The 25419-nt window shown below is 35.2% G+C and overlaps 1 long non-coding RNA gene across 1 annotated transcript in view; it reads right to left on the bottom strand.

Moving 5' to 3' along the window:
- Positions 1–2116: 2116 nt before the first annotated feature.
- The window catches only part of LOC148130729 (uncharacterized), a 40415-nt gene continuing 17112 nt past the window's right edge, over positions 2117–25419 (bottom strand). Inside the window, exons 2-4 of the long non-coding RNA XR_015749612.1 lie at positions 12838–12910; positions 7950–8034; positions 2117–2355 (exon numbers count right to left, since the gene is read on the bottom strand). This is a non-coding gene — a long non-coding RNA (uncharacterized LOC148130729). The remainder of the gene's footprint in view (positions 2356–7949; positions 8035–12837; positions 12911–25419) is intronic.

The following is a 25419-nucleotide window of genomic DNA, read 5'->3' as shown; positions in this document are numbered from 1 at the left end:
CCAAGGAAAGTGAGAAACAGGAAGACAGAATTTTTTTCCTGTTAATTATGGAAAATGTGCAATATGAAGTATGGTTGTTTTTGAGTTCATTTTAAAATAACAAAGAAAAGTAATCAGGCAATTAAATGTTGTTTAAAATATATTACTGACTAGTTGCTTCTCATTAAAGTGGATTTTAGAGCGATTGATTCTGGCACATGCTTTTTGTTCAGTTTTAACATTTTTCTTGATTTCTTTTTGTTGCTCTTGTCATCATATGCTGATGAAGAAAGAGGAGGAGGAGGAAGAAGATAAGAAGCAATGAAAAGACACAAAAGGAATCAAGCATGCTAACAAGCATTCAAACTACTGTAATATAGGTTTCTTACTATACCATGACATTATTCAATCTTGCAGTAACACTTTTACCCTGTTTTTCAATTAAACATTTATCTCCCTGAAAAGTTACAACAAATCCTGCTTTTACCATTGCTCTTACAGATAGCAAGTTAAATATAATTCTAGGTACATATAACATCGGTAAATGTTCATTAATGCATGAACAATATGCAGTACCTTCTCCAGATGCTCTCAATTTCCATCCATTAGCTAATGATACATGCTGTTTAATCTTTTTCATGTTAAAAAACCTCTCTTTACTTTTAGTTATATACTGCGATGCTCCACTGTCAACTACCCATATATCATGGTTTACAGTTGTAGTTGTACTTGATATGGTTAAACTAACATCTTTATAAGCTCTGCATATTAATAGCATTCTGTTTCTTACCCTTTTTACAGTATCTGGCTATATGACCTTTAGCCCCACAAGAAAAACATTTCCTAACAATATAGGCAGTTAAAGACAGTTTTTCTTCCTGTGGTTGTCTTTCTCTCAGTTGATTTCTATCTTGTCTTCTTCTTGATTCTTCTAACAGTCTTCCAGTTATGCCAGTCAATGTAAGTTCATCTCTGTTTAAAACTTCCAGTGAAGACACATAATCATCATAAGTTTCATCCAAAGAAGAAAGAATGATGTAAACTTGCTGCAACTCTGAGAAAATCAGTTCCTTTTCTTGTAGCTCTTGTAAAGTCCTTTTCATAAAATCCAAATGAGCTAATATATTGCCACCTTTTATAAGACGGGCTCTAAACAGTTTTCGTGTAAGGTGTATGTGTGCACCCACACTATCTCGAACATAAATCCTCTTCAAAATGTCCCAACACCTAGCAGAAGATTCTTCACCATGAATATGGACTAACTGCTGATCACTCAGTGTTAGTCCAATTATACTAAGAGCCTTTTCATGAACCCAGTTAAAGTCAGCTATTTTCTTTTTATCTTCATCATTCAATAGGTCCCAAGCTGTTACATCCGGTGGACTATTAACTACAGTCCATAATCCGTCTTTATGCAGAAGTAGGCTGCACTTCATAGACCAGGAAACATAGTTTGTTCCATCCATCCGGGTTCTCTGGGATATACTGGTTGACTGTTCTAGTGCAATTTGTAGTTTAACAATAAACTGCAATCAGCTGGCTGAATATGAAACTGTATATTCACACTGATTCTCAATATCTCTCTGGGCCCATAACCAATGTTATGATATGTACAGAATAACCATTGAGTAGCAAGGATATGCACATGGAAACGTTTATGAGAGTAGTTATGAATAATTATTCAGCCACACTCAGATACACTAAATTGAGTTAAAGTTTACTTTAAGAAATAGCATAGTCCAACAAGCAGTCCAGGTCATATAAGTTTTACAGTCCAAAATAATATCCAATTTCAAAGTCTTCTTACCGGTTGCTTTTGTCATTTACAGTAAACAAAGATATCAAAGTATAAGCACAACAGAGAATCTTAGGTGGCAACAGAATGTCAGAGATACAGAATGTCAGAGAGAGCAAGCTGCAATCTCTAGCTCCCTCTTATGGCAACTTGGAACACAATCAACCAATCGGACTACAGTGATTTTGTCTTAAAACTACAAACATACATTGTTGGTTTATATATTGCCAACCCAACTAATTGTTGGACAGATTCCTAACATGCATCATAGTCAAATGTCACTTGATTGCTGCAAGGAGGATTGAGGCAGAAATAATATGCCATTTCAGCTGAGCTGCCCACTCCAATTCTGCTTATGCTAAATCTCTCCTCCCTCTTTTGTACATGCACAAAAGCAAATGCAGCATGCTACAAATTGCTTCTTGAGTAAAAGGACTCACTTCATACCAAATCAAATTATTTTTTTTCTTTTCCAATGTTGATTAGGCAAAATCTTCATAACGGCAAGCATTTTCTTTCCAATGAAAAGCTATATTGCTGCAGAGAAAGTCCAGCCAAGTGAGTCACCAGGAAACTGGCAACTGTGAAAGAGGAAATCTGAATAGAACACAAGTGCCCATAGCCTTTAAAAATATGATTACATTAAATATAACTTTTTTTTTTAAAAAATGTAAACCTCTTTACGTTTTATGGCGTACAGCTTCTTGGACAAGATTTACATGGTCATAGTTCTTTTGGAACAAATTCTGACCTAGCAATTATTAAAAAACGAACATTCTTATTAGAAGGATGAAAAGGACATTTTTGAAATATTTCTTATTAAACCGACAAAAATATATGAAATAAGTAAGAATAAAAAGTATATCTTAGAAATAAAAATAATTCATAGGCTTATTGATCTTTCTAAAAATCAGAATTTTTATAAATGTGTGAAATGTAAGACAAGACAATTGCTGCTTCTTGAATGAAAAATGCATGTTCATAAAAATAAAACCTGCATATGCTTTCTTTGTGAAAATTCATGTACTCATTCAGTAATACCAATTATTGTTTAATACATGTTAATTGTCTATATTCAGCATTTCATAAATGAGAAATCATTATGGTTCATTGCTTTTTACCATTATTACATTTAACTAACAATGGAATCTAAGATATAATCTGAATGAATGCTACTTGCTCTCAATAGACTCTTTGTTGAAAGTCTAATTTGTCTGAGAAATATTTAGGCCTTGGGGAAAAAAGAAAACATTGATGAGGCTTTCTTCTTCTACTGCCATGTGCAAATATTCTTAGATCTATGTTATTTTCATAACTGAGCCTTAGTTAGAAACATATGTGTCTGTTTGGCCCCAGATGGTTGATTCAAAGGGGTTATACACAGATTTAAAAAGATAAGGAGAGGCTATCCAAGTTGTTAAATGGAACACTCTTCTTGTGCTGTTATTTCTCAGCAGCTGGTATTAAGTATCCTGGCTCTGATCATGTAATTTTCATAAATTGCAGACACTGGTAGGTATGTTCTACATCAGGGTTGTCAACCTCCTGGCCCATGGGCTGGATGCATCATGCACTGGCCATGCCCACGTCTGGTTTAGTGAAGGGGAAAAAAGTCCCAACATGTCATGTGATGCCACCGTGACGACATGAGTTTGACACCCCTGTTCTATATGAATTGTCTATTCTGATAAAAGCTCCAAATGGGTAATTTTTACTACTTCTTATGGAACCAAATTATATAACTGAATTATGAATGTTGTTTATCTTAAACCTCAGTATAATTATATAGACTGACTCACAAAATATCTTCAATTTTCCACACTGGGCAAACTTATTTTTCCCCTGTACAATCTAAACTTACAATAACTCTGTGATCTTTCCTTACAGGGAAGACAAATATTATAGGGTGTGCTATAATAAATTAAAGATCATGAACACAATTTTGGTTATATATCTGCTTAAATGGTTTTTAAAAAAATGGAAAGCAGCCATCTTCAGTTTCTTTACTGTCAGGAAATTCTTGGCCCCATACTTACACCATTGTCCTTACAAAAATTAAAAAAACAAGCAAGCAACTCAGTGCTTCATTTAAAATAATGCTAATTCTATGCAACAAAGTTGATTTAGAATGGTAGAATGTAGGACTTCACACCGTGCATATGCAGAATATTAATATGGATTGGTTTTCTTAATGGGAAGCAAGTTGATCATCCTCATTTAGGTGTGAGAGCCCACATCAAAAAGAATTTTAAAGCAAAATTTCCCAGAAAGATTTGTTGAATCTAACTACCCTTTAAAAGTGTGCATAGTCTTAGTAAAGAGTATCATGGGAGGCTAGAAAAGTTATGAGTATTATCCTCATCATTTTGTCTTCTACCAAATAAATGTTATATGCCCTACTACATCCACTACTGCAGTCTGATTTAGCAATTCCTTCTTATCAGCATTTTGTGACAATTATATGATGTACTTTCCTATTCACAGGGTAGAGAAAGAACCAGTGGCTATACATTCCTAGTTAAATGTGTAATGTCTGCCCAACTGAGCAGTTTCACATGTATGTACCGTGTTTCTCATATAATAAGGCCGGGTCTTATTTTTTTTTGAGCCCCGAAAAAATGGCTAGGCCGTCTTTTCGGGGGGTGACTTAATTCCCCCCCCTTGCATCTTCGGGCGGGCGGGCGGCGATGGCTTGGATGTTGACCTCGGCGTTGGTGGGGCACTTCGTATCGGGGTCAACGCAGGCAGCACCATATCCGGGTGTGCAACAAAAGTACTTCCTAACGGCAAGCCCCCCCACCATTCCCCCCCATTTCACATGTTTTAATATAGGACTTAATTTGGGGGGAGGGGCTTAATTTCATTTCATGCCTATAAAACATGCTGGGACTTCCTATTGGGGGAGGCCATATTGTTGGAGAAACAGGGTAATAGAAAGAAATCTCCTTTAAATGCTAAAATCAAAATGAAGTTCTCTATTTCAAATTGTCCATTAGAAAACAAAAATACAGGCTGAGAATAAATAAGACTTACAAAATGTGTCTCTGAATAATGAGTTTTTGAATTTACCAGTCCTTTTTCAGGCAACAATGAACATACATGCAGCATTGCATTGATATCCCATTGTACTTCAAAAAGCCTTTGGGACCAAACATAGATTTATGAACAGACATTAAGTAATATAAGCAGTTGACAAACTTGTCATTCTGTGAAATGTGTATAAGATAGCTAGCAATAATAAATGCTCATCTCACTTCAGGATTTAATGTAAGGCTATTATCAACTTTAAACAGTAATCTTTCTTCACACACAGGACAGATGGTCTGTACTAAAGACTGGCCTTGCTTATTTTCTCATAAAGAATGTCAGCCATGGTTCTTGATGAAATACTATTTGGCCTGCTTTTGATTAAAAGGAAGTTTTCCAGTGCAGGAGTAACTTGGCTGTTTGAAAAGAATTTTGTGTGCTCTCAGAATCTTTAAAAATTGATTGTTTGGCAAAGCATTAAACACTAATGAGGATGACTATAGCAGTTTCTTTGTCCTTTAAGAAAAGGCTTCTCTTTTTGGATTTTGTGTTGAAGACATGATAAATTTGATTGCTCAGGATATTTAGAAAGCATTAGATATGCATGTCCTTGCAAATGTTAAGTTGACTAATTTATTCTGCACTGAATTTTAGACCGTGAATTAAAATATTTGCTTACTTTGGGAGGGTGTTTTTTTTAAGACAGGTCTGATCTTGGGAGCCTGCATTTTAATTTATGCATCAAGTGACTGTTTACAGAATAAAGATACTACATCAGACTAATTCATGCTGACTGACATTTTTTTCTGCAAAAAAGCCCGATTTAATAATACTTGAGTTTCATGGATTTGCTTCTTTTGTGCCATTGTTCCCTGTGGAAAAAAATCATTGAAGTCAATATGTGGCATTTGAATAGGACATTGCGGTTTCTAATAAGTTGTGACTATCTCATTATTGTGACAACTGGTAGCATAAATAAGAAAAGGGAATCAAACCAATCTGTAATGCAAAATATATTAAATTGGAATGTCCTGAGAATGTGTCAGCATATGCTTCTTAATAGGTAGGATATGGGCAATATGTTGGCTTACAAGATAATTTGTATCGTAGCACTATTAATTTACCATAGTAGAAGACTGTAATTTAGGGGGAAAATTGAGTTTGATTACTTTTATATGGTAGCCTCCAGAAGGACATAAAATCAATCAGCTGATGAGAACAGTGATGTGTCATCATGATATGTATATGCATTATGACATTGCACATATGTTTCAAAGAGACAGGCATGCAAGTAATAATGCAATGCTGCTTACAGCAAAACGTCTATTGGGAGATCATGAGTTCTAGTCCCACCTTAGGCAGGAATCCAGCTGAGTGACCTTGGCCAATTACTCTGTCAGCCTTAGAAAGCAGACAGTGGCAAATCACTTCTGAAATCTTTCCAAGAAAATTTCATGAACTTCTTCAGACAATCACCCTGACTCAAGACTGACTTCAAGGTACAAAACAAAATAAATAAAATAAAAAAAAATCAAAATCCTATTCTGCATGTTCTCTGTTGTACAAACAGACAATAATTGAAAGTTTCTTTTTGTAGTTTTTAAATAAAAATTTAAAAGCACTGTAATTAGATTTTCTAAGAACAACCCTCTAAAAATAGTGTAACAATACTAAATATATATTCCCAATGCAAAATTAAAAATTAAAGGGTTTAAAGGAAATTCTTAAAGAAATATAATTACTAATCATTTGTCATAATCATACCCCCAAAGGATTCAATAATAACAGGAACTGGAGATTGAAAGTATTTGTATTTAGAAGATGCCTCAATACATTCAGCACTGTATAGCTGAAACAGGGATGAACACACTTTGCTGTGACTTCTTTTAGAAACTGTATGTTCTAGATTAAATTAAGTAGAGGGGAGTTTGTGTGCTTGACCTTGAGTAGTTTGAAAGCTTCCTTGGCAGGCCATTAGCTTTTTATATCTTGTTTTGTCTTGAGTAGCTTAAGCTGCAATCAATTTCTCATTTGTCTTATCTTTAGCTTCTTGTTACTTTAACCTCTTAATTTTAGTGGTTTTTTCCTCCATTTTTCCCTCCATTTATCAGGACATTCTGATCAATTGCAATTTATTACTTGTAACATTGCAAGAATCTTAAAATTACGACCATCATCAGATGGAATTTTGAAATAGCTCTCTGTAAAACCCATTTGAATGAGGGTTGTAGATTATTTTCTCCTCCCCCCATGAAAAGTTTAGATAATTTCTCAGATGAAGTGTCATGTCCAGTGGTGGTATTCTGCCAGTTTGGCCCGGTTCTGCTGAGCTGGTAGCAGTGATGAGCAGCAGAGATTGAACCGGTTCTCTCCACTGCTCTTGGGCCTGCCCAGGCTCCCATACTCACCTTTATCCACTGAATTTGAAGCACAGCTGCTTTGTGAAGCACAGAATAGTGCCACGTGGCAGCTGCTGAAGCAACCAGGATCATGCAAGCTTGCAGGGGGTGAGTTAGAACCACGGATGAGATTCTATCAGTTCGCACCTATTCGCTAGAACTGGTTGTTAACATTCTAAGCAGTTTGGAGAACCGGTTGTTAGAAGAAATTACTGGCCTAATCCTGTAAGGAAGGCAGGAAGGAAACATTCTGGTGTTGCTTACAGAAACTGCCTCTCCGTTAACCCTTATTACATTCTTGGCAGGACTAGACTTCCTGTCTCTGGAACTTCTCTGGAGTTTTTTCCCCCTCCTTTGCTGGTACTTTGCTTGTGTGGTTGTGACCACACAATGCCCACCACCTAAGCCACTCCCACAGAACCGGTTGTTAAAAGTTTGAATCCCACCCCTGGTTAGAACACCTTTGCACCTGTACAAACATCTCTATGCCTGCAGAAAGTGTGCGTTTGGCACGCACATGCACACAAAGTGTGTGCACGCACGCAAAGCGCACCCACCAAGCCACGCCCACCGAACCGGTGGCAAAAATATTTGAATCCCACCACTGGTCATGTCCACTGATGTAATTGCTTCAAAAGCCAGCTCTGACATTGGATCCTGTTCAAGGGAAGTCTGCATCTTAGGAAAAGAAGAAGAAAAGAACCTGCTTCTTGAGTATAGGAGTAAAAATTACAAGGAACAATACTTACTCTCTGCAAAATAATCCAAGAGTATTGCTTTCATAGTTTTGGAATTAGAGGGAAATAAATTGGGCCTTCCTTCACAGATCACCATCTTTTTTTTTTAAACAAATTTTATTGATTATACAACTAAAATGTCAAACAAACACATACACAACACACAGAAAAAAGGAAAAAGAAAAAAAATGATTAAAAACTAGCAATTCTATTATTGACAGTCTATGGTTCCTTGTTTGTTATCAATATTGGTGATATATTTACAAATACATCTTATTGCGAGTATATAATTGCTACCTCTTTTACATTTTACGTTATTTACTGATATATTTTCTATTTTTGTTCTGTCCAGTCATACCAGCATTCCCAGCTTCTATAATATTCTGATGTTTCTTTTTCCTTAAGTGCTAAGGTTAACTTATCCATCTCTGTACAGGCTGTTATCTTCTGAATGACCATTTCCTCTGTTAGAATATCTGCTTGTTTCCAACACTGTGCAAAGGTTATTCTGGCTTCAGTAAGAATGTGCAGAATATTTGACTTTTTTAGAAATTTGTCTATGAAATATCTCCAATAAGAAGAATTCTGGTTTTAATTCAATTTGCTCCGCTGTTATTTTCTCTAACCATTTTTTTATTCTATGCCAGTATCTTTGGGCTTCAGTGCAGGACCACCACATGTGAAAGAATGTTCCGTGTTTCTTTTTACATTTCCAGCAATTCGGATTCATGTTAGGAGGCATTTTAGCTATTCTCGAGGGTGAGAGATGCCATCTATAAAACATTTTATAGGCATTTTCTTTATATGTTGCTGATTTTGTAATTTTATTTTTCCTTGTCCAGACCTTTTCCCATTCTAATAATGTAATGCTACGTCCTATGTTTCTACTCCAAGCTATCATGTTGCCTTTGACTACTTCCTCTTCTAATTCCACCTCTAATAAATAATTATAAAATTTAGTTATATATTTTTTTTATCTGGCCCTAATAGGATTTTATCTAATTGTTGTGCCTTAGCATAAATTCCAAAAATTTTCTTGTCCTGGCTATATCTATTTTGAATTTGCAGATAAGCCCACAGGTCTACTTGTAGCCCTTGTTCTTGGAGATCTTGCCATGATTTTAAAGTTCCTTGCGCATCAAGAAGGTCTTTGTATTTTATCATTTTATTAAGATCTAGATTATTTGGATGTATCATCGCCTTCATCGTTGAGATCCATCCAGATTGGGATTTTTAAATAATGTTTTTTTTTTTTTGTTCCAATTAGCCAATAAGGAATCTCTAATTATATGTCTGTGGAAATACTTCTGCTTAATTTTTCCAGTGTCCCATAAAAATGCGTGCCATCCCCTCTTTAAGTCATGGCCTTCTAGAAATAAGATTCTTTTATTTGACAGATTTACCCACAATTTGGGAGTGCCATACCTCCCCTGCTCTTCGTATCTTGCATTACCTTTAGGTTTATCCTCATTTTTTTCCCCTTGCCAAATAAATTTGGTAATTATCTTGTTAAGTTCCACAAAATAATTTTTATGTATTTTTATTGGTATTGTTTGGAATAAGTAAATAAATTTGGGCAGAATGTTCATTTTTATAGTGGCAATCCTCCCTAATAATGAGATTTGCAATTTAACCCATATCTCTAAATCTTTTTTGACTTGCTGAAATAATTTATTATAATTATTTTCCATTAGAGTTTTGCATTGAGCCATCAACCAAATTCCTAAGTATTTAATTTTTTTTACTATTTGTAATCTCATTATCCTTTCCAATTTTAGTTTTTTGTTTTCAATAAGAAAGAGTCTTGCCAAGTTGTTTGTCAAGGCTGCCAAAAACCCAGAGATAAGAACTAATTTACAAAATTATCCAAACATGAACTAAGATGTCCACCAGTTGAGTTTAAGAGCTTCTTTGCTTTCTGCAAAGAATACTTTTTCAAACCTGGCTTTTATCCTCTTGAGGGAGGGGTCATTACCTTGCAGCCTTACTCCTGAGTCACCTGTGCTGCTGTAATTGTTCTTTCCTCCAAGTAATCCTTTGTGCACGTGCACTTGGCACAGGCTCCTTGGGAACCTCCTCATCACTGCTGCCAGCTCCCACAATCTCTGAAGGCAGCAGTCCACTCCCTGATAGTCCTGGCCCCTCATCAGAGTCATCGTTCTCCTCAGCCATCTGCACCTGCTGCTGGCTAACCACAACAGAGGGGTGGAAGACAAAGCAAGGCAGAGGGTGTGGAGCTGCCCCATGAGGCCATCAATGTCCTGACAACTGTCTGGCCTTCTAAGTTGCTTCTTTCCTTGGTTAGTTTCCATCCATTGTTTCTTGCCTTTTTTTCTGGTGCTTCGCAAAATAAGTTGACTCATTCTTCTTTGTGGCAGTCCTTCAAATATTGGAACACTGCTATTATGTTATCCCCCAGTCCTTCTTTTCACTAGACTAGACATACCCAATTCCTGCAAATGTTCTTCATATGTTTTAGTCTCCAGGACTTCAATCATCTTTCTTGCTCTTCTCTGGACTATTTCCAGAGTCTCAACATCTTTTTTATAATGTGGTGACCAAAACAGAATGCAATATTCCAAGTGTGGTCTTACTAAAACTTTATAAAGTGGTACTAATACTTTACATGATCTTAATTCTAGCCCTCTGTTAATGCAGCCTAGGATTGCATTGGCTTTTTTGGCTGCTGTTGTACACTGCTGGTTCATATTTGAACCAGCAGTGTACAACTGATTGTCCACTAAGGACTTCAGATCCCTCACACAGTTACTGCTATTAAGTTTCACTTAATCTGTACCTGTACATTTCATTTTTCTTGCCTGTAAAACCTTACTTTTATCTCCATTGAATTTCATTTTGTTAGATATGGCTCAGTATTCAAGTTTGTCGAGAACTACCTGGGGTGTTGACTATTCCTATCAGCTTAATGTCATTTACAAATTTGATGAGTTCCCCTTCTGTTCCCTAATCTAAATTGTTTATGAAAATATTGAAGACTTCCAGGCCTAAGACAGAACCTTGAGGTATCTCACTTCTTACTTCGTTCCATATACTGTAGATGTGGTTCCATTAAGGACTAGACGCTGAATGCGGATTGTCAGCCAGTTACAAATCTATCTGGTGGTGATGCTGTTTATTCCCACTAGTTTAACAAGAAGTAGATTATGGTCTACTTTATCAAATGAAATCCAAGTATGCTATGTCTACAGCATTTTGCTGATCCATAACTTAGTCACTTTGTCAAAGAATGAAAAGATTTGTTTGGCATGATCTGCTTTTGGCAAATCCATGTTGGCTTCTGAATATAACTTTACTTGCTTCTAGGTGTTCTCAGATCTTTTGCTTGATTTTCTTTTCTAGCATCTTCCCAGGTATTAATGTTAGGCTGATTGGTTTGTAATTTCCTGGATTCTGGCAGCTCCCATACCATCTTGAATTCTAGCACGTCTTACCATTTTCAACAAACAAGTTAGATTGCACATTTCTTCCAGAATAAACTGTTGGTAATTATTAAAAAATGAAACAATTCTAAATGATTCATGCCTGAATGAAGTCAGGCAATGAGTACAATATGATTAAGAGTATAACTCAACTGACAATAAAGTCAACTTCTCGGTACTTTGGTAAGAGAATGGCAGCACTCTCCAGATACTGAATATTATGTAGATATAGCAGATATGACTGAATATAAATGAAATGATAGAAACCAAAGTTTGACAAAATTTGTAGGATTACTAGATGCTCCCAAGTCTTTCTTAGAAATGGTGGATGGTTTATAATGCAGATATTACAACAGCATATTTTGACACACTATTATCATTTTATTTTGTCTCATTTTGTCTTGACTTTGGGCAGTTTTAGACACGGGCAACAAACTGTTAAGTATACGATTGAATCTGGAGGTCAGTGATTCTTTTTAAAAAATAAAGTAATATTTAGTATCAGTAGATACTATCTGAAACCATTATTACATTATTCTTAAAGTTCAACTTTCCCTCAACTTGATACTGTTTTTTTAAAAAAGAAAACTAAATCCTGTTCTTACCCCTGTGGTGCATTCACTGTTATCAGTGAGAAACTTTAGTATTTTAGAGAAAAAAGCATGTGCAATAAGTGGTTTGAGACTCCAAGCAAAAAATATCTTGACATTTAAGTCTTCTAATCTTGGAGGTCATTTTAACACTTTTCATATGGTCAATCTGCACTGGAATGACATGGAAACACCAAGGAATTTTCTTTGAGATGGTTCTCTAGTTGTTAAATATTCCACATTTGGAAAGAACCATGAAGATTCTTTCTTATATCTCTTTTATACTTTCTTAAAATTATGTGTGTATTTTAATTTAAGTAGGCTGTTTGCTGATTAACAATCTCAAGACAAAGCTAATTTACCACCTGTATTTTAATTACCTGTTTTGATTGTGAGTATATTACCTGATTTGTTTGCTTTTTTTCTCTATAGAAAAACGATAACAAAGAAATTCCTTTTAAATAAACATTGCTAAAATTAAAAAAAAATGTAATCCCTATAAACAATACTTTACATTAGAATAGCTATTCTCCTAACTTTCAGAATTTTCTCATAAGAAATTTTGTGTGAAGGTGAAAACAATCCATAATTAAATAATATTTGAAGAATCTACATTATTGGGCATAACTTACTTGTTCAAAATGTGCATATTCACCCAAACATTATGCAGACCTAGAAAAAATTCAGAAGGGACTGTGGTTCAGCAGCATTCATTACAATTCATGATTTCATGACTTTCATGTTTTGAATGAATAATATACTGAAAACTTTTTTCATTGTTTTAGAATGAGATCCAAAACCCCTACATGACTCATACTACACCTGCAGGAAGGCAATGCATTATTTTTTTAATCTAAATTAACTACTTACCTTATCTTAGTTGACTTTTGTAATAGGTAGTAATATTACTACAGGCATAGTGTAACTAGTACTTACAGGATCACTGTATTGGGAAAGAGAAAGTTGGAACATTAAAGGCAAAATAAACAATCATCAAATACAAAATGTCCTAATCAACAGTAGACTTCACTCCCCTTAGAGACCTACTCTCTGTATCTCAGATGAAGATACTTTGCAGAAATGTTTTGACACATGCAGTATATTTATCAAGAAAACACCATTAACATTCAAAACCACTGTTACATTTGTGACCTGTTAAGTATTGCCCTGCACAACTTGATAGCTACAACTTGATAAAAATTCCAGATAGGATAGGTAGGATGGGTAGGAACAGAAAAGAACCAGGGAAATCCACCTATCAGTTATTATTAACCATGGACTTGCAGAATACTTGACCAAGTGGAAGAAGGAGAAGGAGCTGAGATCTGGAAAAGGATTTTGCAAGCCATTTCCATGCAGTTGCATCACAGGATTAGGCAATTGAAAGATGCACTGGAAAATTTTGTGTTCAGTGGCAACACTATGATCAGATTCATGCAATTTGTCTGCAAACATGGAAGTGGCCTTTCTAAAGACAGAGTAATCTGTGTTGTAGTAGCTACTGAGATCCTATGAATGGCGCTAGATGCCAGCAGCAAACTGCAGTGTTTAAAACCTATATGGGGCCTCCTGGCTACTTGCATGATCTCATATCTTGGTGAAGGTGGAAAGTCCTGGACTTTCCAGACATATAGGTGATCTCATTTACTAACATCACCACTAGTCTTAAGATTGGTTGGGAGGTTATACCAATGTGGTTGAGAAGTTTCATCCATGTGTGATTTATTCTCCATTCCAAATGCTGAATCTATGCTACTCTTCCTTGCTTGTAAAAATTGTATAAAAGAATAAACGCTGCCCAGGCACTCAGACATCTTGGCACCCTGCACAATGACTGATCTTTGAAATCCATCATTGGGTCCCTCCTTTTTTTAAAGACTAATGTTTTACAGGCAAAAAACAAACAAACCCCAAACTGGTCAATTCCAAACATGGGATAAAAACCCCACTCATTACATATATTCAGCAGAAACAGGTATGATATTTAGTGTGGCAATTTTGTTCCATGGATAGTATCTTGTATCAAGCTATAATGGAAGACAGTCAATATAGTGCTCAAGTTTATTAAATATAATAAAACAGAAAAATACAGAATATTTATAAGAAAAAAAAGCTTAAAAAAAGAAACTGTGTTAGCGTTATCTATGTTTTTCCCTAATTTGGTATTGATTTTGTTGTTTGAATTTCATTCAGCATCTTCAATAGTGATTCCATCAGTGCCCATTCCAGCTTTTTATAGTATTGTGCTATCATTCTATCTGGGCCTGCCATGACACTATATTCAATGTTTTTATTGCTTCTTTAATCTTTGAAATATATTTGAATATAAGCAGTGGTGGGATTCAGCCAGTTCGCACCAATTCAGGAGAACCAGTTGTTAACTTTCTGAGCAGTTTGGTGAACTGGTTGTTGGAAGAAATCATTAGGGCAGAGAACCGGTTGTTAAATTATTTGAATCCCACCACTGAATATAAGTAGCTCAGATTGGTAGTTGGGCTGTTGGTTTGAGCTCCGAGATTGGCAATTTGGTTGCAAACATTTCATCACCATTCGAGGAGACATCATCAGTGCGCTTTGGATTGTGCTCATCTGTCAGAGCACTGGTCTTTAAATACCTTTTTATGTGATGCAAATTAGTGTGGATGTTGTTTGTTCGGCTACTTCTGAGTTATAGTCTGACTTTGGACTGTTTGATGGGCTGGCTGTTGTTACCAAGGCATGGACTTTGGTTTTAAGTACCACCTGTGTGATGTAAATTCGTGTGGTTTGTTCAGATACTGCTGAGTCATGGTCTGTTTTCGGTCTGTTTGAATGGCTGGTTGTTACTGAGACATGGTCTGATTTCTTGTGAGCTGATGGGTTGTGATTTTTGCTGCATAATGAGGTGCCTGTTTGTTCATTTTAAATGCTATCTTTGGTATCATAGTTGATGCCCTTCTTTTATTCTCCGTGATTGGTAAACTGGATCGATGTCAATACATTTGTTTATTGACTTATTAGTGGAAAACCAGACTTTGAGGAATTCTCTTTCTCTCTTTGATTTCATCTGGGTTACAACCCTGGTTCCAGTTAGATCAAATTTGTGTCCTTCTGAATCTTGGTGGGCAGACATGAGGGATAACGGGTCATGTCTTTTGATAGCAAGGAAGTGTTCATGTAGTCTGGTTGATAGTTTTCTTCCTGTTTGGCCAACATAGTTCTTTTCACAGTTGCTGCACTGGATTTGATATACGGTATGACACCTGATCTTTAGTTTGTTTCTGTCTGCACTTTCGGTTTTGATAAGGTCCATCTGAAAGTTGAGTTTGGTTTGTGAGCTACCACAAGATCATATTTCTGAAACAGAAAGCAAATGTCCTCCAACTATGCTTTACCACCTACTTCAGATTTGACAGAGAGAACTATGAACAACTGAAAGGATCACCAATGGTATCTCCTATAAGCAATAGACGCAATCTACATAGACTTCTGTAAAGCCTTTGATTCAGTGGTACACGACAAACTACTCCTAAAAATAAAATCCTATGGTATCTCTGGACAACTGAATAACTGGGTAGAAGCATTCCTGTCAAACAGACAACAAATGGTCAAAATCGAGCGTCCTATCAAATCCAGTACCTGTCAATAGTGGTGTCCCCCAGGGCAGTGTTCTAGGACCAACTCTCTTCATACTCTACATAAACGACCTCTGTGATCATATTAAGAGCAATTGCGTTCTCTTCGCTGATGATGTAAAGCTGTTCAATACCACAGACAATACTGCTACCCTACAAAAAGATCTTGACTATGTATCTGAATGGTCAAACAAATGGCAACTTCAAATCTCAACAAATAAATGCTCTGTCTTACATATTGGCAAAAAAATCAGAAAATAAAATACAAGCTGAATAGTCAAGATCTTGTTGATGACCCAAGCTCTGTAAAGGACCTTGGAATACTCACCTCTAATGATCTAAGTGCTAGAGTCCACTGCAACTACATAGCCAAAAAGGCATTAAGAGTTGTTAACCTAATCCTACGTAGTTTTTCTCTGGTAATATCACACTACTAACCAGAGCATACAAAACATTTGCTAGACCAATACTCGAATACAGTTCATCAGTCTGGAACCCTCATTACGTATCTGATATTAGCACAATTGAGAAAGTCCAGAAATATTTCACAAGAAGAGTTCTCCACTCTTCTACTCGTTGTAGAATACTTTATGCCACCAGACTTGAAATTCTAAAACTAGAAAACCTTGAATTACGCCGTCTTCGGTCTGACTTAAGCATGGTATATAAAATCATACATTGCAATGTCCTACCTGTCAATGAATACTTCAGCTTCAACCATAACAACACAAGAGCACACAATAGATACAAACTCAAAGTAAACCGCACCAAACTTGATTGCAGGAAATACGACTTCAGCAATAGAGTGGTCAATGTCTGGAATACTCTACCCGACTCTGTAGTCTCTTCCCCAAACCCCAAAAACTTTAACCTTAGACTGTCTACTATTGACCTCACCCCTTTCCTAAGAGGTCTGTAGGGGCGTGCATAAGCGCACCATCGTGCTTACCGTCCCTGTCCTATTGTTTCTCTTATTCTTTTATTTTTCTTATATGTACCCATTTCATGTATTCACAACTATGTATACACTTATACTTATTATCTTGTAAACAATTGGCAAAATCAAATCAATAAATAATAAATAAATAAATAAATAAATATCAGGCCTAGTTGCAGATCCAAAACATATTGATGATGTCTCTTCAAATGACAATAAAACATTTGCAACCAAATTATCAAGCTTGGAGCTCAGACCAACAGCTCTTAAATCTTAAAAACTTGCTTAAAATTTCTGTATGATCTTCACTATATTTTTTTAATTCTGAGTTTTCAATATAGGTTTTTGCCTGGAATATAATTCCTTAAAGTGAGGTGTGTGTATGTATATGCATATGTATATGTATATGTATATGTGTGTGTATATATATATATATATATATATATATATATATATATATATATATATATATATATCTTCTTAAATTTTCGCGGTATTAATGTATGGCATTCAGTTGTTCGTATTTCACGCATTAGTTGTGCTTAAAGTTGAATGCGTTCAGATCTCATCTGCCATCATCAGATCATATATATATATGATGATGGCATATGATATATGTATATGTGTATGTAATGTATATGCATATGTATATGTAAATATGTATATGTATATATATATGTATATGTATATGTATATGTATATGTATATATATATGTATATGTATATGTATATGTATATCTATATCTATATCTATATCTATATCTATATCTATCTATATCTATATCTATATCTCTATCTATCTATCTATCTATCTATCTATCTATCTATCTATCTATCATCTATCTCTGGTTCTGGGCAGCATACAAAAAACTGAAAGAAAAAACTGAAATTTCAACACAGTGTTTACTGAAGATAACATACTCTGAGAAGAGAGAGAATCTGAACATTAAGGGCTAAGTAATTGCAAGTTGAATTTTCAGGGAAGCTGAAAAAGGAATTCTCTGCTGAAAAAGAATGGGGCGGAGGGGGGGAGCCAAGTTCATATCATCAAGTCCTTGATTTAGTTTGAAATGTGAGCCTTGTGGCAGTAAATATCCAAGTGGAAAGGTGTAATAAGGTAAATACAGCAAAAGATTAAAAGGTTTAATATATTGTATCGGAAGCAGTAACTAGAAAGGACAAGAGCTGTGATTTTGTCCTTGTTAGCATTTAAAACCTCTCTTGCTGTTATCTTCTAAAAACACCTGTTCTGACCTTTCCTGATGAGTAATCTTTTTTTCAATGAGGACACTGGTTCCAAATTATAAAAACACAAACAAAATGTTTTGCAGATTCTTACTGACAGATTATTGCATTAAAAATAAAAATGAAAAACCATCCAACATTTTGGCAAGTGTTCTCTTAATATTAATTCAAATTAATTCAGAAATGAAGTGAAGTGGGGAAAGTTAAAGGCTAGGTTAAACTACAGAAGATATGTAATTTAGAAAGATAATAGCCTCCAGTCACCTGGTGTCTTTGCAAGATAAACAGACCATCTGGCAAATACAATTTTCCATTTGTACACTTCCCCTTATCCTGCTTTGTACTATAAAATAAATCCTTTATGAACGAATGGAGAAATTGTACACTAGGTTGTTTGATTGATAGGGCTTTGTAATAGTAAACTTTTCTTTCAATGAGTTCACAGTTGTATATGCATTGGATATAGCTGTTAGGGTACGGTATATTTCCATAGGCATCTGTGTGTTTGGATTCTTGAAGTTTGCTTTAAGAAAATGTTTCCAACTCTTACTGACTACTCATCCACCTTCAAGATGTGGGTCTGAGCACTATGTATATTTAATAGCCATCAGTATATCTAAACAGCACGTGGGCACGTGTAAATATAATAATAATAAGCTATACTGATTATAATAATAGAAGAATCATTCTTACAATGCATAAAAGAAATAAAAATGGTTCTTCGAAGAATTAAGCTGGTTCTTATAACTACGAACTTTCAGCTAAGGGGTATAGAAAGATTCCTACATTCTGAGAGCAAAGTAAGTAAAAGACAATAATGTTCCATAATAAAACTGAAAACAATAGGCTAAAGCTGTATGTTAGCTTGTAAATATATAAAACCAAATATTATTGAAACAAAACCTTTAATAAGCCTGGTTAGATTAACACTCATGAAGTAATAAAATCAGCTACAATTATAGCCAGCTGTAATTCAATAATCACATGGCAATATATTAAGGAAGAAAAATTCAAGAGCTGCTATGTCAGCATATGCCTTCTAACATCTTTAGAGACATAAAGGTCATGGCCCATTAATCAAATGACCTAAGGTGACTGAGCATTTGAGTGCATTTACAAACAAGTTGATGCTTTTACAGAACCATGAGTTCCAATCTTAAAAGCATTAGAAAAATGAAAGTTTACAAGCATAGGTCCAAATAACATGTTAAAAAAATGAAAAAATGCTCGTAAAGAAAATAACAATGCAAAAGGAACTGAAGACCAAGCAATTAAAAGCCAAGAATGAAGCCAAAGATTATAACATTGGAGAAATAATGTTATGAAGAGACAAACATGGTCAAAAGCTACAATGAATCTGTAAAGCTAGAAATTATGAATGTTGACAATCTTAAAGAACTATTTCATGGGTTTAAATCCTCAAAGAATGTGAGGCAATCAACAATTCACTAGTGCAAAGTCTGATGAATTTTAATAAGTTGTAGAAACTCAGCACCCACCCACCCTCTTAGAGAATGAAATATTTTGGGGAATATTAAAAAGGCAGGATAGAATATTTCCCCTAAAGGAGAAATGGGACAAAATCTTAAGAGAAGCAGAAACCGGCACCAGTCTCAAGCAACAACTGAGGAGGTTAGCTTTTAGAAATGTAGATTTGGTAATCCATTCAGAAAGATTGGGTCAGACAGAAACTCCAGATAACCAATTAGGCAAGACAAGATTAGCTCAGACAAACACCTAGGATTTGCCTTTCCCCTTTTGCCTATAGAGCCAATCATGACCCCTACATGACTCCATAGAAATAAAAAAAGGTATAAAAACCCACCTTACTCTCAACTCCATTTTGTCAGCTGTCCCAGAACTGCATGCTGTGAATGTGTAGGTTCTGTTCACCAATAAACAATCTTTCTTTCCATCACCCTCCATTTTATTCCTGGCTTGGACCTGGACCTGGATTTTTTTCTTTCAACTAAGTCAAAAGCAGCTACCTAGCCACATGCTCTAGAATGATAAGGGCTAGTTTACAATATCTCTGAAGCATGAAAGAGGCACACGTGGCTACGCTTTCTAAGGCGACCAAGATGTTTATATATGCTGAAATCTAATTAAAATGAGAAAATGTGGATTAATTGATGAATAAATTAGACAAATAATAAAAGTTGGAAATCAGGTTCCCAAAGTGGTTGTAATTTTTTTGGCTTTACTTTAACTTTTGATTGGATAAACAATAAAATAACAAGATACAAACACAAACACACACACATCTTAAACATGTACAGTATATATGGATCAAAATTGAGCAACTGAAAGAAGCTAAAAGCAAGTAAAACATAAATAAGCCAACTTTGGAGAACTAATTTAGAAAAGTTTATAAATGTCTACAAAAACTAAGTGACAGTTTTTCAAGATGTGAACACTTCTATGCAGCAGTAGTTAGTTAGGTCTAAAATGTCTTAATCCTTAAAAATATATTTTAAAAAATCACTCAGTTTTCTTTCAAAACTCAATATTTATTCCTTAAATGTTTCCTCTCAAAGCAAAACAAAAAATCTTTTCTACCATTCTGCATATATAAATATGAAAGATGCAAAGATAGAATTAATAAAGGAAATTTTATTTGAATGCAATGCAAAAAAGATTAGGTGATATGTCACAAAACAATATGGGATTGAGGTAAGGAGGGAGTGACATTTTTTGGAATTGTTCCAATTCCTGGTTAAAAACTGTCAGTGTATGAGAGTTCATGAATTGGAATAGACATGGTAACAGGTCAGCCAATGGAAACTGTTTAGTGACTAAGAAACAGCACCTGTTGTGAGCCAGATGGAGACTGGGCGTGGCTTAGACTTACTGGTTTGTATATAAGACTTAGTTTGTCCTTGGATCTTCTCCTCTGTAATATATTGCTTTTGTGTTTATATTGCTTCTGTGATTATGACTTTTGGATTCTGCATGTGTACCGTGGACATGCATCATACTTTATATTATTGTATATAAACTATAAATGAATCCTGCTGAATTATTTACTTGTGTGCTGATTGGATTGCTGCAAACTCTAACAAAAGCTCATGCCAAATATTCTTTCTCACTTAATGAAATCTTTTACCAAATCTTTTTTCCTCAAAGCCATACTGAAAAAAATACACAATATTCCACACAATTGTGAAGAATAAGCCTCCTGATCCCTCTCACACACACACACATATCACAGGTAGGCTAAAGTTCTTAATTGAGGGTTTCCAAGCCCCAAATAGGCTTCTCCAGAAATCCTCACACCAACAACCAAGCAAACCCCCTAGAAATTCACAGTTCAGTCCAGGAAGAAACCCAACATGTCCATAGGACAAGAAAAGTTCACAATGCAGAGGTAAGGCTAAGGCAAGTCTGTGAGGCTGTTGGAAGTTAAAACCCACCTCTCTCCTAGAAAAATGAAATAACGCAGAAACTAAGTCCCCATTTTTGCTAATGGACCACTACTCTGACCTGGGCCAGTCTATTTTACATAACAAAGGTTGGAATTGCTCAAAGCCCTTTCATTACATCATCATCCAGCAAGGCTTAACTAAGCCTGGGACTCAGGACAGCGTACAAGGTTGCCCCTGCATGGCCTGATGGGAGTCTGACAACCAATCAGAATACAAACTTAAATTCAAATCCCAACAGAGGGCATAAAACCAAGGGTCTCTCAGCATCTTGTCCCTTCTTTTCCTTCACCCAACATCTTGAAGCATGTGATCATCCTTTTCACTTTGGAACTCCAAGACATGTGGTCCTGTCCACCATTAAACCATCTTTCCAAGCAGTCACCATGTTTCCAGTGTCTTTCTTCCCCATTTGGAACTGAACCCAGAAGGATATTTCTTCCAACAAGGCAAAACAAGTCCATGAGGCACAAAATCTGTGAAGCAAGCCCAGAGGTCAAAGCATAAGCCAGAGTCCAAAATACAGTCTGAGTCAGGAAACAAGGTTCAAGGCAAGAGACAAAGAGGTTTGACGTGTACAAGGCAAGGAAATGGGTGCATTGTTCCCGGCATCATTTCACTCCACTTGCTGAGCTAAATAGCTGCTCTAAGGTGCATCCCATCAAAAGGGGTGAGGCTGCCTCCTCATAAGTAACCTGACTGATTTTCATTACGTCTCCCTCCTCTGAGCCCTAAGGAGGAGTCAGTTCTTCCAAATCTCTGCTAGCCAGCTGCAACTCCTCCTGAAGCCTCTGGACTTCCCAGCTACAGCTGTGCCTCTCCTGTCCCTAATTCAAATGGCTGCTCATTCAATCACTCCTCTTGTGATTGCCCTATTGTACTCAGCCTTGCTGCTCCTGACTCGGAGCTCTGACAACCTCCAGAGTTTCCTCCACACACACCCTCAGACATTCCTGGCTCTTCCTCATCCAAACTGGTGTTTTGAGAGGTGTCTGAGGAAGCCATCACATCAGGTTAGCTTCTGAATGTAGGGATCCATACACTAATTTCTTTTGAGATTGTATAAATGCACTGAAGGAATCCATAGTGACTATCTTTCACACACCCCTCTGTCTCTCTGTCTCTCTTTCTCTCTTCCCTCACCCCCCTCTCTCTCATATTTATATGGCTGGCCATGTCATAAGAACATGACTTTGGGTAGTGCACAACAACTAAAAATGAAAATAATAAATATATAAAACAATCATTGTTAAAAACATAACAACCGATAAAGCAAGTATAAGCAGGGGTGGGATTCAATTTTTTTTTTTTTTTGGTAAAAGTTTTATTGATTTTAACGACAAACAAAAACACATAAAACATAAGACATAACATAAAAACATCATCATTCTTCATAAATTTACAGACAGTGTATCGGTTGGTTTCCATTTCATAGTCATCATAATAATTATGTTACATAATAACTCATATTATCAATCAACAATTATATATCCTAATATCATTATTAAAGAATCATTTGACTATAATTTTACTAATTCATACTTAAGCGAGATAACTATAATTTAGTTAATTTATTTTATAACAGATCATAAAATCATACCAAGTCTATCTTAATAAGATATTCTAAAAATGTTCTCAAAACCAAGAAAAAATGTATATTCGTTATTTCCTAGGTTTCTAAATATTCTATTATTATATTGTATTATCTAACCATTGATAAAAAAGATCCCAAACTTCATAAAATTGTTTATCTTCTTGTTCTCTAATTTCAAATGTCAATCTACTCATTTCAGCACATTCCAGTATTTTCTTAATAATTTCTTCCTCTAATGGTATTTTCTCACTCTTCCAATTTTTAGCAAATACAATCCTAGCCGCTGTTAATACATTTACAATCAAATACTTTAAGTTTTTATTATATGTATCAGGTAAGATTCCCAATAAAAAAATCTCTGGTTTCAAATCTATATGTTTCTTTGTCATTTTTCCCAACCATATGCGAATTCTGGTCCAGTATTTCCTGGCCTCCTCACAAGTCCACCACATATGGTAATATGAGCCAGGAATCTGATGACATTTCCAGCATTTTTCAGATTTGTTCTTGAACATTCTTGCAATTCTTGTCGGGGGAAAGTGCCATCTATAAAACATCTTATACAAATTTTCTTTATATGCTGTTGACATTGTCATTTTGTAATTTTGAGACCACAATTTTTGCCATTTCTCTAAATCAATCCCATATCCAAAATTCTTCCCCCAAGCAATCATTGTTTCTTTAACTTGTTCTTCCTCTAATTTAATTTCCAATAAATAACTATATAATTTTTTGATCACTTTTTCATCAGTACCTGTCAAAATCCTATCTAAATCAGTCAATTTATCATAAAATCCTTCCATTTTAGAATCTTTAAGATACCTTGAATGTATTTGCGCATATGAAAACCAATTCATCTTTATACCTTGTTCTTCTAAATTTTGCATCGTTTTAAGTTCACCCTTTTCATCCAGTATTTCCCCATATCTAACTGTTTGTTCCTTCTTATAGGTTATAGGATAAGAAAAGCTTCAATAGTTGATAACCAAACTGGGATTTTCAAATAACATTGTTTCTTAATTTTCTCCCAATTCAACCATAACGATTCCCGTATATAATGCCTTCTAAAGTAACCCTGTGATTTAGTTCCCTTATACCATAGAAAAGCATGCCAACCCAATAATAAATCATGTCCTTCTAATGCCAACAATCTAGTCTTTCTTAACGTTATCCATTCTTTAGCCCACATTAAGTTTGCAGCTTGATAATACAACTCCCAATTAGGAAGGCCAAATCCTCCTCTAGTTCTAGCATCCTGTAAGAGTTTTAATTTTATTCTCGCTTTCTTACCTTGCCATATATACTTCAACACAATTTTATTTAATTCTTCAAAGTAATCCTTACCTAACCTAATTGGTATTGTTTGGAACAAATATAAAATTCTGGGTAAAATATTCATCTTAATTGTTGAGATTCTACCTATCAATGACAATTGTAGATTTTCCCATTTTTTCAGATCAGATGCTATCTGCTGTTTAAGTTTAATATAATTATTCTCTTTCAGTGTAGTACATCTTGACGTCAAATATATCCCCAAATATTTAACTTTGTTCGTAACTTGAATTTTCAATAGGTCTGCCAGCTCTTCTCTTTGTCTTAATAGCATGTTCTTTGTCAGAATCTTTGTTTTGTCTTTATTTATTTTCAAGCCAGCCATCTCACCATACATCTCTATCTTTTCCAATAGTTTTAAAGCTGTCTCTAGAGGGTCTTCCAAAATAAAGACCAAGTCGTCCGCAAAGGCTTGCAATTTAAATTCCTCCTTTTTAACTTTCATTCCTTTTATGTTTGTATCCTCTCTGATATTTCTATTTAACACTTCCAAGGTCAATACAAATAACAAAGGAGATAATGGGCATCCTTGTCTTGTACCTTTTTAAATATTAATAGAGTCTGTAAATTCTCCGTCTATCATTACTTTTGCCGTTTGCTTATAATATATGGCTTCTATTGCTTAGATAAATTTTCTAGCAAAGCCCATCTGTTCCAATAATAATAACATAAATCTCCAATTCACATTATCAAATGCCTTTTGGGCATCTAAGAATATCAAAGCCATTTGTTTTTCAGGGTGCACCTCGTAATATTCCAATGTGTCCAGGATTACCCTCATATTATCTTTAATTTGTCTCTTTGGTAAAAATCCATTCTGATCAGGGTGAATAAAGTTGTTTAAGTATTTTTTAAGCCTTTCTGCCAAGATTGAAGCAAAGATTTTATAGTCTGCATTCAATAAGGAAATAGGTCTATAGTTCTTAATTTGTAATGGGTCAACCCCTTCTTTTGGGATAAGTGTAATATAAGCTTCTGACCATGTTTTAGGTATTTTCTTATTTATCATAACTTCATTCATGACTTCTAACAGTGAAGTGCTCAACGATTCTTGTAATGTTTTATAAAATTCTGCCGGGAGACCATCTGGTCCTGGTGCTTTTCCATTGTTCTGTCTGTTGAGTGCTTCGGTTAATTCCATCATTGTTATAGCACTTTCTAACATTTTCCCAGTTTCATCAGGTATCTTAGGTAGGTTAGCATTTTGTAAATACTGTTTAATTTTTTCCTCATCAAGATCCTCCTGTTTATATAATTGTCCATAGAAGTCTCGAATGATTGCCTTTTTTTCCTTATTACCATAACAAA

The sequence above is a fragment of the Notechis scutatus genome, chromosome 4 (genome assembly GCF_049901735.1).
Source record: "Notechis scutatus isolate UNSWTSFEM ecotype Mainland chromosome 4, rNotScu1.2, whole genome shotgun sequence".
Classification (NCBI taxonomy): domain Eukaryota; kingdom Metazoa; phylum Chordata; class Lepidosauria; order Squamata; family Elapidae; genus Notechis; species Notechis scutatus.
Note: the sequence above shows the minus strand (reverse complement) of the source record. Positions and strands in the feature narration are given on the sequence as shown.